Genomic DNA, 12,590 nt, shown 5'->3' with positions numbered 1-12,590 from the left:
TCTGTACTTAAAAGAATTCATCATTGAATAGTTTTACTTTTTTAAGTATAATTCATAAACCTTTACATAGCATTCCTGAAAAATGAATGAGATATTCCCCTTTTTTACGTTATGGTTAGATGTCATTGTGTAATTGCGCTCTGTACTTTGAATTCCGTGAACTTAAACTTTTGTGGAAGTCGCGCTGCCTTACGAAATGTATCCTCACTGCACAGAGAGGCACTTGAACAGTGGCTTCTGCACAAATGCTTTTGAAATGTAGTTCATTACTTATCTGCTCGCCAAACAACTGGACAAGAAAAGGGTAGGTGTATATGTCCACAGTCCTTTCCAAATCCTCTGTGTGAACACTGATATACAGTATATATTTCTCACTTTGGGAGCACTGAACATCTTCCAGACATGTTTGTTCTTTTCCAAAATCTATTTCCTGTTGAGGTAATAACGTTTATAAAAGGCTTTGAAGCTCTTTGTAATAGGTGCAGAGTTGTGCAAGACTGAGTTTGAAAGCAAAAAATGAATAATGTTTCTGGGATATCTTAAGGTCAGAGACCTTTTTGATTCTGTACGTGCAGAACAGAGGCTCTGATGGAGGGGGTTTCAAGGCTTCTGTACAAGTCTAAGGAAGAGTACGCTGAACTGTTCCTGTGAGAAATAACTTCAATAGTGTTGCAAAAGATCTAAGTTTTTAATAGACTTGAAAGCCTCTTTGAGAGTTCTGTGGCTAAACAAGGTTTATTATCTTACCACGGGGTGATACTGACCAGCAACATCATCTTGCAGGTGTTTGGTGGTGTGAGTTGAGATCATCTTTGTTTAAAAAAAAGGAAAATCTTCCAAAGGGATATAATGGTGTCAAACTTCAATTTGCATATATTGAATAATGTATGTTTGAACATTGTGGTGGAGATTTCAAACACTAGTATGTAAAGAAGGTGGGGCAATTACATAATCAGTTCTGAAAACTGTATAAAAAATGTGTGTTCTTTGTGTGATTGTTCGACATATTCCAGACTATGCTTCGTTTGTAACATTGAGCTCATAATAAACATGGGACTGACTATTCTCTTCAATTAATTCTGAGTCTGCGTCTTTATTTTCTATTTAAAGTGTACTTAATAAAATTACTGGAATGTGGGGAAAATCTATGAACCACACGGTATAATTCCCCACCGAGTAAATTATTTATTTTATATATGACATGCCTTATGTGAACGGGGCAGGGTTTAATGCCAAACCTCATAGCAGTTTTTCTGTTGCTATGGAGAAAGGTCAAATGAGAACAACCTGCTGGGGATTTCCTAAAAGTAACGTGCATTTTTGACCTGCAATAATGTGGATTTATTTTTCATAAATATTCCTGCTTTTGATTTTAAAAAGCCATTTCGTCGTTACAAACATCACGGTTATATTTTGGAAGTTATTTGCAGTTCCATGCTAAACTAAAGCCAGTACAGGGCTTAGCATGGCAGGCCTAGTGAGTCTAAGTGGCTATCCTAACTATGAAGCTTCTTCAGTGTTATTTAATAAATGCCATGAAATGTAGCCTAAAATTAATTTGTATCCTAAAATTCATGAAATATTTTTTTTTATAAAATAGGTCCGTGAAATTAACTGACGTTCTTGTGAAATTAGTAGAGTCCTATTATAAGCGCCTTCCATTGCACACGGTATTATGACGTCACAATGTTGCTATGTGTCCTCTCTATTCGGCTACAAATAGGTAGAAATAGATACGGTCATTTAACTAGACGACATACAAAGCTTTTAAACAATTTGTAACGTGTCCAAGTTGAGACAGGAACGTTCACTGACGGTGAGTATACATAAATTAATATTAGCTAATTATGCTCGTAAATTTCTTATATTATTCAATACCTGGGGGTATATTTACTGTCACATCTTAGGAAATACAAGGTAAACACAATTTCAAGATGCCATTTTTGCTCTCACAATAAGGGCCAGTTTGTGAAAGAGAATAGCACTATACAAGAGGGAAAGGCCTGCGGCTAGATAACTTGGTCATAGTCTAATTTTAATTCTCTAGCTATCCAGCTAGCTAACATTAGCCAGACTGTCATTGCAAAGATAGGCAAGTTGACCATATATAAATGTGTGGTTTGTGTGAATATAATTCGATTGATTTATGTATTTCACTGTCGGCGGGTTTTGTTTTCCTCTTTAGTCTGTAATCTGGTAGGAAATAGCGGACTGTCTTGCCAAAGTGAGTACCAGTAACAATTTTGCTTAGTAGCAACGCAAATTACTTAGCAACGGTCATTACACGTTTTAAATAGGCGCGTGCGTCGCTACTGGTCTTGGTGCAACAGGCGTAAACTTGTCTATGAAAATGATCTTTTAGCTTCTACCAGTTTAGCAATTAATCCCAATTGGTGCAACTGATCCATGGAGACAAGAATTCAGAGCGGGTGTCCAATCAGTTCTGGCGCCCCTCAAGTTCACGTCCCTTTAAGACATCAAATCCTCGGGCACGCGCGTTTACTGAAAAGAAATGAACTCCGACTGAAACAAGTTTATGAAAGGTGTTATGGACACACTGCTTAAGTCTGTCATCGGCGTTGAACAACACAAGGAGTATCGGCACCGTGTCGCTCCCAATCCCCGGACATCTAACGACACCTGCCCTTTATTACCTTGATTCATGTTCGCATATAAAGCCTCTTGTTTGGTATTCCATTTGCGAAGTTTCGTTTGGTACAGCGAGCGCGTTTGATCCCTGTTCGTACGGTTCCTGCCTTTTGGCCTATCGTGTTTTGGATTGTTTTATCTAGTCTTTATTCTGCCCAATAAAGCACTAAATGTGTAGTTGCGTTCGACTCCCGTCTTGCCCACTTCTCCAAACTAAAACTATGGTTTTATATATATATATATATATTTGTAGTAAAATTATTTTCTATTTATTTTGATTGAACCATAATTCAAGAAACGTCAGTTGTACTGCGTTTATTAGCGTGACAACATATCAGCACGAACGTGTTCTGATTGTCATTAAAAGCATAATAGGATTATACACCAAAACAACACATTAATCGAATTATATTTAATAAATGAAGCAAAAACAAACTTGTGAAAGAAATACAAATATTTTCTTAATACACTTTCAAGAAGTTGTGGGGACAAAATCATGTATTTCACAAAGTGGTGAGGACAGTGTAAATTGCATCTATGGTTTAGGGCAAATGTAGGGCAATTATTGGCAATTGTCTTGGGTATTTCCAATGCTGTGTCTCATGAGCTGAAAACTAACATTGTTTACCATGTTCCACAGGTTTTAAACTGACGGGATTTTTGTCAAAACAGAATGCATGCTTTTAAGGTTAGTAGCAGCAAGTTCACACCTTTTTAGATACAATTTACATGCTGGACACCCTCCTATAGAGCTTGGTATCAGAGGTCAAAGCACATTGCTGTTTTGCAGGAGGATACTGAAACCAACAATATAGATGTTGGCACCATTCCCCCTCATCGCAGTTTGAGTTGCCCCTTGTTCCACATGGGACACCACAAGGCTGCGGATGAGGCAAAGCCAGGAGAGTGGCTGAGTAAGATGAGGGAGGAGCAGCAGACTCTGAAGAAGGAGAGAGATGTGGCAACATCTCCTGCAGATGTGAGTAAATGTATGATAAGATATTTTCATACAGAAGCCATTTTATGCATCATCTCTACTTTTCTGTTTATTTGTCTGGAATTGGTATTTTCAAAGCATCCCATTCTTAATGTCATGGTAACCAGAATGAAGTCATTTTAATAACATTCTATGTACCATGTAAGCATAATCTTTTCTCTGCAATATGAAACATTAATTTTTGTTAGGTGTACAGGTAGCAGTCTAAGCAGTCACAATGACAGCAAGCTTTTAGAGTGTGTGGCAGCAGTTGTCTGGGCTGTTATGAATAGGAGAGCTTAATTGTTGGTTAAGAGCTTAATTAATTGGTATCTGTTCCCTCAGAGAGGCTGGATTTCCCAGTTTAAGTTGGGAGTGGAGAAATTGCAGGCTGTTCTTATGGAGGAAGAACAGGATGGAATCCAGCAGACAAGTGAAGCGGCCCTGAAAAAGAAGATGGATAAAAACCTGTCGAACATTCTGAAAAAGATCGAAAAAGCAGAGGAAAAAGTCAGAGAAAAGGAGAGAAAGGCAATAGAAAAAGAGAAGCGAATGGAAATTAAAGAACGTAAGAAACTGGAAAAGGAATGGAAGGAAAGACGGGAGCACCGGGAGAGGGTGATGAGACTGTTCGCAATGTTGGAGGAGATGAATCAGAAACAGTTGCTGAAGCAGCAAGCCAAAGAGCAAAGAAAATCAGCCAAGGAGGCAGAAAAACGCCAGAAGGAGCTGAAAAAAGCCCAAGAACGTAAGGAGAAGGAAGAGATGAGAAAGGAAAAGAATGGGAGGAAAGGAAGAGGATGTTTGCAGCAATTGTGGTTCACTATGAATAGAAGATGAGGATAATAGACTGAACAACACACAATCATGATAAAAAAATATTACAAACGTAAAGATAAAACACTGGATAATAAAATCATACAACATAAAAACCGATAAAACAGTGTAAAATATAAACAGTGAAATAAAAGTTGTAAGAGGGATAAAACTAGACTTACATTTGTTATTAAAAAAAGGTTTATGGTCCTGCCTGACCGGTCTATGGATTTCACAGTGGTAAAGTCATTTTCTGAATACACACCATATTATTGTAAATTAGCTGAAATAGCTCAATTGGGAGAGCATTAGACTGAAGATCTAAAGGTCCTGGGTTCAACCCTCTGTTTTGGCATCTGTACTTAAAAGAATTCATCATTGAATAGTTTTACTTTTTTAAGTATAATTCATAAACCTTTACATAGCATTCCTGAAAAATGAATGAGATATTCCCCTTTTTTACGTTATGGTTAGATGTCATTGTGTAATTGCGCTCTGTACTTTGAATTCCGTGAACTTAAACTTTTGTGGAAGTCGCGCTGCCTTACGAAATGTATCCTCACTGCACAGAGAGGCACTTGAACAGTGGCTTCTGCACAAATGCTTTTGAAATGTAGTTCATTACTTATCTGCTCGCCAAACAACTGGACAAGAAAAGGGTAGGTGTATATGTCCACAGTCCTTTCCAAATCCTCTGTGTGAACACTGATATACAGTATATATTTCTCACTTTGGGAGCACTGAACATCTTCCAGACATGTTTGTTCTTTTCCAAAATCTATTTCCTGTTGAGGTAATAACGTTTATAAAAGGCTTTGAAGCTCTTTGTAATAGGTGCAGAGTTGTGCAAGACTGAGTTTGAAAGCAAAAAATGAATAATGTTTCTGGGATATCTTAAGGTCAGAGACCTTTTTGATTCTGTACGTGCAGAACAGAGGCTCTGATGGAGGGGGTTTCAAGGCTTCTGTACAAGTCTAAGGAAGAGTACGCTGAACTGTTCCTGTGAGAAATAACTTCAATAGTGTTGCAAAAGATCTAAGTTTTTAATAGACTTGAAAGCCTCTTTGAGAGTTCTGTGGCTAAACAAGGTTTATTATCTTACCACGGGGTGATACTGACCAGCAACATCATCTTGCAGGTGTTTGGTGGTGTGAGTTGAGATCATCTTTGTTTAAAAAAAAGGAAAATCTTCCAAAGGGATATAATGGTGTCAAGCTTCAATTTGCATATATTGAATAATGTATGTTTGAACATTGTGGTGGAGATTTCAAACACTAGTATGTAAAGAAGGTGGGGCAATTACATAATCAGTTCTGAAAACTGTATAAAAAATGTGTGTTCTTTGTGTGATTGTTCGACATATTCCAGACTATGCTTCGTTTGTAACATTGAGCTCATAATAAACATGGGACTGACTATTCTCTTCAATTAATTCTGAGTCTGCGTCTTTATTTTCTATTTAAAGTGTACTTAATAAAATTACTGGAATGTGGGGAAAATCTATGAACCACACGGTATAATTCCCCACCGAGTAAATTATTTATTTTATATATGACATGCCTTATGTGAACGGGGCAGGGTTTAATGCCAAACCTCATAGCAGTTTTTCTGTTGCTATGGAGAAAGGTCAAATGAGAACAACCTGCTGGGGATTTCCTAAAAGTAACGTGCATTTTTGACCTGCAATAATGTGGATTTATTTTTCATAAATATTCCTGCTTTTGATTTTAAAAAGCCATTTCGTCGTTACAAACATCACGGTTATATTTTGGAAGTTATTTGCAGTTCCATGCTAAACTAAAGCCAGTACAGGGCTTAGCATGGCAGGCCTAGTGAGTCTAAGTGGCTATCCTAACTATGAAGCTTCTTCAGTGTTATTTAATAAATGCCATGAAATGTAGCCTAAAATTAATTTGTATCCTAAAATTCATGAAATAATTTTTTTTATAAAATAGGTCCGTGAAATTAACTGACGTTCTTGTGAAATTAGTAGAGTCCTATTATAAGCGCCTTCCATTGCACACGGTATTATGACGTCACAATGTTGCTATGTGTCCTCTCTATTCGGCTACAAATAGGTAGAAATAGATACGGTCATTTAACTAGACGACATACAAAGCTTTTAAACAATTTGTAACGTGTCCAAGTTGAGACAGGAACGTTCACTGACGGTGAGTATACATAAATTAATATTAGCTAATTATGCTCGTAAATTTCTTATATTATTCAATACCTGGGGGTATATTTACTGTCACATCTTAGGAAATACAAGGTAAACACAATTTCAAGATGCCATTTTTGCTCTCACAATAAGGGTCAGTTTGTGAAAGAGAATAGCACTATACAAGAGGGAAAGGCCTGCGGCTAGATAACTTGGTCATAGTCTAATTTTAATTATCTAGCTATCCAGCTAGCTAACATTAGCCAGACTGTCATTGCAAAGATAGGCAAGTTGACCATATATAAATGTGTGGTTTGTGTGAATATAATTCGATTGATTTATGTATTTCACTGTCGGCGGGTTTTGTTTTCCTCTTTAGTCTGTAATCTGGTAGGAAATAGCGGACTGTCTTGCCAAAGTGAGTACCAGTAACAATTTTGCTTAGTAGCAGCGCAAATTACTTAGCAACGGTCATTACACGTTTTAAATAGGCGCGTGCGTCGCTACTGGTCTTGGTGAAACAGGCGTAAACTTGTCTATGAAAATGATCTTTTAGCTTCTACCAGTTTAGCAATTAATCCCAATTGGTGCAACTGATCCATGGAGACAAGAATTCAGAGCGGGTGTCCAATCAGTTCTGGCGCCCCTCAAGTTCACGTCCCTTTAAGACATCAAATCCTCGGGCACGCGCGTTTACTGAAAAGAAATGAACTCCGACTGAAACAAGTTTATGAAAGGTGTTATGGACACACTGCTTAAGTCTGTCATCGGCGTTGAACAACACAAGGAGTATCGGCACCGTGTCGCTCCCAATCCCCGGACATCTAACGACACCTGCCCTTTATTACCTTGATTCATGTTCGCATATAAAGCCTCTTGTTTGGTATTCCATTTGCGAAGTTTCGTTTGGTACAGCGAGCGCGTTTGATCCCTGTTCGTACGGTTCCTGCCTTTTGGCCTATCGTGTTTTGGATTGTTTTATCTAGTCTTTATTCTGCCCAATAAAGCACTAAATGTGTAGTTGCGTTCGACTCCCGTCTTGCCCACTTCTCCAAACTAAAACTATGGTTTTATATATATATATATATATATATATATATATATATATATATATTTGTAGTAAAATTATTTTCTATTTATTTTGATTGAACCATAATTCAAGAAACGTCAGTTGTACTGCGTTTATTAGCGTGACAACATATCAGCACGAACGTGTTCTGATTGTCATTAAAAGCATAATAGGATTATACACCAAAACAACACATTAATCGAATTATATTTAATAAATGAAGCAAAAACAAACTTGTGAAAGAAATACAAATATTTTCTTAATACACTTTCAAGAAGTTGTGGGGACAAAATCATGTATTTCACAAAGTGGTGAGGACAGTGTAAATTGCATCTATGGTTTAGGGCAAATGTAGGGCAATTATTGGCAATTGTCTTGGGTATTTCCAATGCTGTGTCTCATGAGCTGAAAACTAACATTGTTTACCATGTTCCACAGGTTTTAAACTGACGGGATTTTTGTCAAAACAGAATGCATGCTTTTAAGGTTAGTAGCAGCAAGTTCACACCTTTTTAGATACAATTTACATGCTGGACACCCTCCTATAGAGCTTGGTATCAGAGGTCAAAGCACATTGCTGTTTTGCAGGAGGATACTGAAACCAACAATATAGATGTTGGCACCATTCCCCCTCATCGCAGTTTGAGTTGCCCCTTGTTCCACATGGGACACCACAAGGCTGCGGATGAGGCAAAGCCAGGAGAGTGGCTGAGTAAGATGAGGGAGGAGCAGCAGACTCTGAAGAAGGAGAGAGATGTGGCAACATCTCCTGCAGATGTGAGTAAATGTATGATAAGATATTTTCATACAGAAGCCATTTTATGCATCATCTCTACTTTTCTGTTTATTTGTCTGGAATTGGTATTTTCAAAGCATCCCATTCTTAATGTCATGGTAACCAGAATGAAGTCATTTTAATAACATTCTATGTACCATGTAAGCATAATCTTTTCTCTGCAATATGAAACATTAATTTTTGTTAGGTGTACAGGTAGCAGTCTAAGCAGTCACAATGACAGCAAGCTTTTAGAGTGTGTGGCAGCAGTTGTCTGGGCTGTTATGAATAGGAGAGCTTAATTGTTGGTTAAGAGCTTAATTAATTGGTATCTGTTCCCTCAGAGAGGCTGGATTTCCCAGTTTAAGTTGGGAGTGGAGAAATTGCAGGCTGTTCTTATGGAGGAAGAACAGGATGGAATCCAGCAGACAAGTGAAGCGGCCCTGAAAAAGAAGATGGATAAAAACCTGTCGAACATTCTGAAAAAGATCGAAAAAGCAGAGGAAAAAGTCAGAGAAAAGGAGAGAAAGGCAATAGAAAAAGAGAAGCGAATGGAAATTAAAGAACGTAAGAAACTGGAAAAGGAATGGAAGGAAAGACGGGAGCACCGGGAGAGGGTGATGAGACTGTTCGCAATGTTGGAGGAGATGAATCAGAAACAGTTGCTGAAGCAGCAAGCCAAAGAGCAAAGAAAATCAGCCAAGGAGGCAGAAAAACGCCAGAAGGAGCTGAAAAAAGCCCAAGAACGTAAGGAGAAGGAAGAGATGAGAAAGGAAAAGAATGGGAGGAAAGGAAGAGGATGTTTGCAGCAATTGTGGTTCACTATGAATAGAAGATGAGGATAATAGACTGAACAACACACAATCATGATAAAAAAATATTACAAACGTAAAGATAAAACACTGGATAATAAAATCATACAACATAAAAACCGATAAAACAGTGTAAAATATAAACAGTGAAATAAAAGTTGTAAGAGGGATAAAACTAGACTTACATTTGTTATTAAAAAAAGGTTTATGGTCCTGCCTGACCGGTCTATGGATTTCACAGTGGTAAAGTCATTTTCTGAATACACACCATATTATTGTAAATTAGCTGAAATAGCTCAATTGGGAGAGCATTAGACTGAAGATCTAAAGGTCCTGGGTTCAACCCTCTGTTTTGGCATCTGTACTTAAAAGAATTCATCATTGAATAGTTTTACTTTTTTAAGTATAATTCATAAACCTTTACATAGCATTCCTGAAAAATGAATGAGATATTCCCCTTTTTTACGTTATGGTTAGATGTCATTGTGTAATTGCGCTCTGTACTTTGAATTCCGTGAACTTAAACTTTTGTGGAAGTCGCGCTGCCTTACGAAATGTATCCTCACTGCACAGAAAGGCACTTGAACAGTGGCTTCTGCACAAATGCTTTTGAAATGTAGTTCATTACTTATCTGCTCGCCAAACAACTGGACAAGAAAAGGGTAGGTGTATATGTCCACAGTCCTTTCCAAATCCTCTGTGTGAACACTGATATACAGTATATATTTCTCACTTTGGGAGCACTGAACATCTTCCAGACATGTTTGTTCTTTTCCAAAATCTATTTCCTGTTGAGGTAATAACGTTTATAAAAGGCTTTGAAGCTCTTTGTAATAGGTGCAGAGTTGTGCAAGACTGAGTTTGAAAGCAAAAAATGAATAATGTTTCTGGGATATCTTAAGGTCAGAGACCTTTTTGATTCTGTACGTGCAGAACAGAGGCTCTGATGGAGGGGGTTTCAAGGCTTCTGTACAAGTCTAAGGAAGAGTACGCTGAACTGTTCCTGTGAGAAATAACTTCAATAGTGTTGCAAAAGATCTAAGTTTTTAATAGACTTGAAAGCCTCTTTGAGAGTTCTGTGGCTAAACAAGGTTTATTATCTTACCACGGGGTGATACTGACCAGCAACATCATCTTGCAGGTGTTTGGTGGTGTGAGTTGAGATCATCTTTGTTTAAAAAAAAGGAAAATCTTCCAAAGGGATATAATGGTGTCAAGCTTCAATTTGCATATATTGAATAATGTATGTTTGAACATTGTGGTGGAGATTTCAAACACTAGTATGTAAAGAAGGTGGGGCAATTACATAATCAGTTCTGAAAACTGTATAAAAAATGTGTGTTCTTTGTGTGATTGTTCGACATATTCCAGACTATGCTTCGTTTGTAACATTGAGCTCATAATAAACATGGGACTGACTATTCTCTTCAATTAATTCTGAGTCTGCGTCTTTATTTTCTATTTAAAGTGTACTTAATAAAATTACTGGAATGTGGGGAAAATCTATGAACCACACGGTATAATTCCCCACCGAGTAAATTATTTATTTTATATATGACATGCCTTATGTGAACGGGGCAGGGTTTAATGCCAAACCTCATAGCAGTTTTTCTGTTGCTATGGAGAAAGGTCAAATGAGAACAACCTGCTGGGGATTTCCTAAAAGTAACGTGCATTTTTGACCTGCAATAATGTGGATTTATTTTTCATAAATATTCCTGCTTTTGATTTTAAAAAGCCATTTCGTCGTTACAAACATCACGGTTATATTTTGGAAGTTATTTGCAGTTCCATGCTAAACTAAAGCCAGTACAGGGCTTAGCATGGCAGGCCTAGTGAGTCTAAGTGGCTATCCTAACTATGAAGCTTCTTCAGTGTTATTTAATAAATGCCATGAAATGTAGCCTAAAATTAATTTGTATCCTAAAATTCATGAAATATTTTTTTTTATAAAATAGGTCCGTGAAATTAACTGACGTTCTTGTGAAATTAGTAGAGTCCTATTATAAGCGCCTTCCATTGCACACGGTATTATGACGTCACAATGTTGCTATGTGTCCTCTCTATTCGGCTACAAATAGGTAGAAATAGATACGGTCATTTAACTAGACGACATACAAAGCTTTTAAACAATTTGTAACGTGTCCAAGTTGAGACAGGAACGTTCACTGACGGTGAGTATACATAAATTAATATTAGCTAATTATGCTCGTAAATTTCTTATATTATTCAATACCTGGGGGTATATTTACTGTCACATCTTAGGAAATACAAGGTAAACACAATTTCAAGATGCCATTTTTGCTCTCACAATAAGGGCCAGTTTGTGAAAGAGAATAGCACTATACAAGAGGGAAAGGCCTGCGGCTAGATAACTTGGTCATAGTCTAATTTTAATTCTCTAGCTATCCAGCTAGCTAACATTAGCCAGACTGTCATTGCAAAGATAGGCAAGTTGACCGTATATAAATGTGTGGTTTGTGTGAATATAATTCGATTGATTTATGTATTTCACTGTCGGCGGGTTTTGTTTTCCTCTTTAGTCTGTAATCTGGTAGGAAATAGCGGACTGTCTTGCCAAAGTGAGTACCAGTAACAATTTTGCTTAGTAGCAGCGCAAATTACTTAGCAACGGTCATTACACGTTTTAAATAGGCGCGTGCGTCGCTACTGGTCTTGGTGAAACAGGCGTAAACTTGTCTATGAAAATGATCTTTTAGCTTCTACCAGTTTAGCAATTAATCCCAATTGGTGCAACTGATCCATGGAGACAAGAATTCAGAGCGGGTGTCCAATCAGTTCTGGCGCCCCTCAAGTTCACGTCCCTTTAAGACATCAAATCCTCGGGCACGCGCGTTTACTGAAAAGAAATGAACTCCGACTGAAACAAGTTTATGAAAGGTGTTATGGACACACTGCTTAAGTCTGTCATCGGCGTTGAACAACACAAGGAGTATCGGCACCGTGTCGCTCCCAATCCCCGGACATCTAACGACACCTGCCCTTTATTACCTTGATTCATGTTCGCATATAAAGCCTCTTGTTTGGTATTCCATTTGCGAAGTTTCGTTTGGTACAGCGAGCGCGTTTGATCCCTGTTCGTACGGTTCCTGCCTTTTGGCCTATCGTGTTTTGGATTGTTTTATCTAGTCTTTATTCTGCCCAATAAAGCACTAAATGTGTAGTTGCGTTCGACTCCCGTCTTGCCCACTTCTCCAAACTAAAACTATGGTTTTATATATATATATATATATATATATATATATATATATATATATATATATATATATATATATATATTTGTAGTAAAATTGTTTTCTATTTATTTTGAT

General features: G+C 37.5%; 2 non-coding genes across 2 annotated transcripts; both read left to right on the top strand.

The window, feature by feature from the left end:
* The first annotated feature begins 4,723 nt into the window (after nucleotides 1-4,723).
* trnaf-gaa (transfer RNA phenylalanine (anticodon GAA)) lies at nucleotides 4,724-4,796 on the top strand. Its single transcript has one exon. It is a non-coding gene; the product is annotated as a tRNA-Phe (tRNA).
* Nucleotides 4,797-9,543: 4,747 nt separating this feature from the next.
* Nucleotides 9,544-9,616, top strand: trnaf-gaa (transfer RNA phenylalanine (anticodon GAA)). The gene has a single exon. It is a non-coding gene; the product is annotated as a tRNA-Phe (tRNA).
* The last annotated feature ends 2,974 nt before the right edge of the window (nucleotides 9,617-12,590 follow it).

Source organism: Electrophorus electricus, chromosome 10 (assembly GCF_041902795.1).
Source record: "Electrophorus electricus isolate QZ-2024a chromosome 10, ASM4190279v1, whole genome shotgun sequence".
In the NCBI taxonomy this organism is placed as follows: domain Eukaryota; kingdom Metazoa; phylum Chordata; class Actinopteri; order Gymnotiformes; family Gymnotidae; genus Electrophorus; species Electrophorus electricus.
This window is presented reverse-complemented; position numbering and strand designations above follow the sequence as displayed.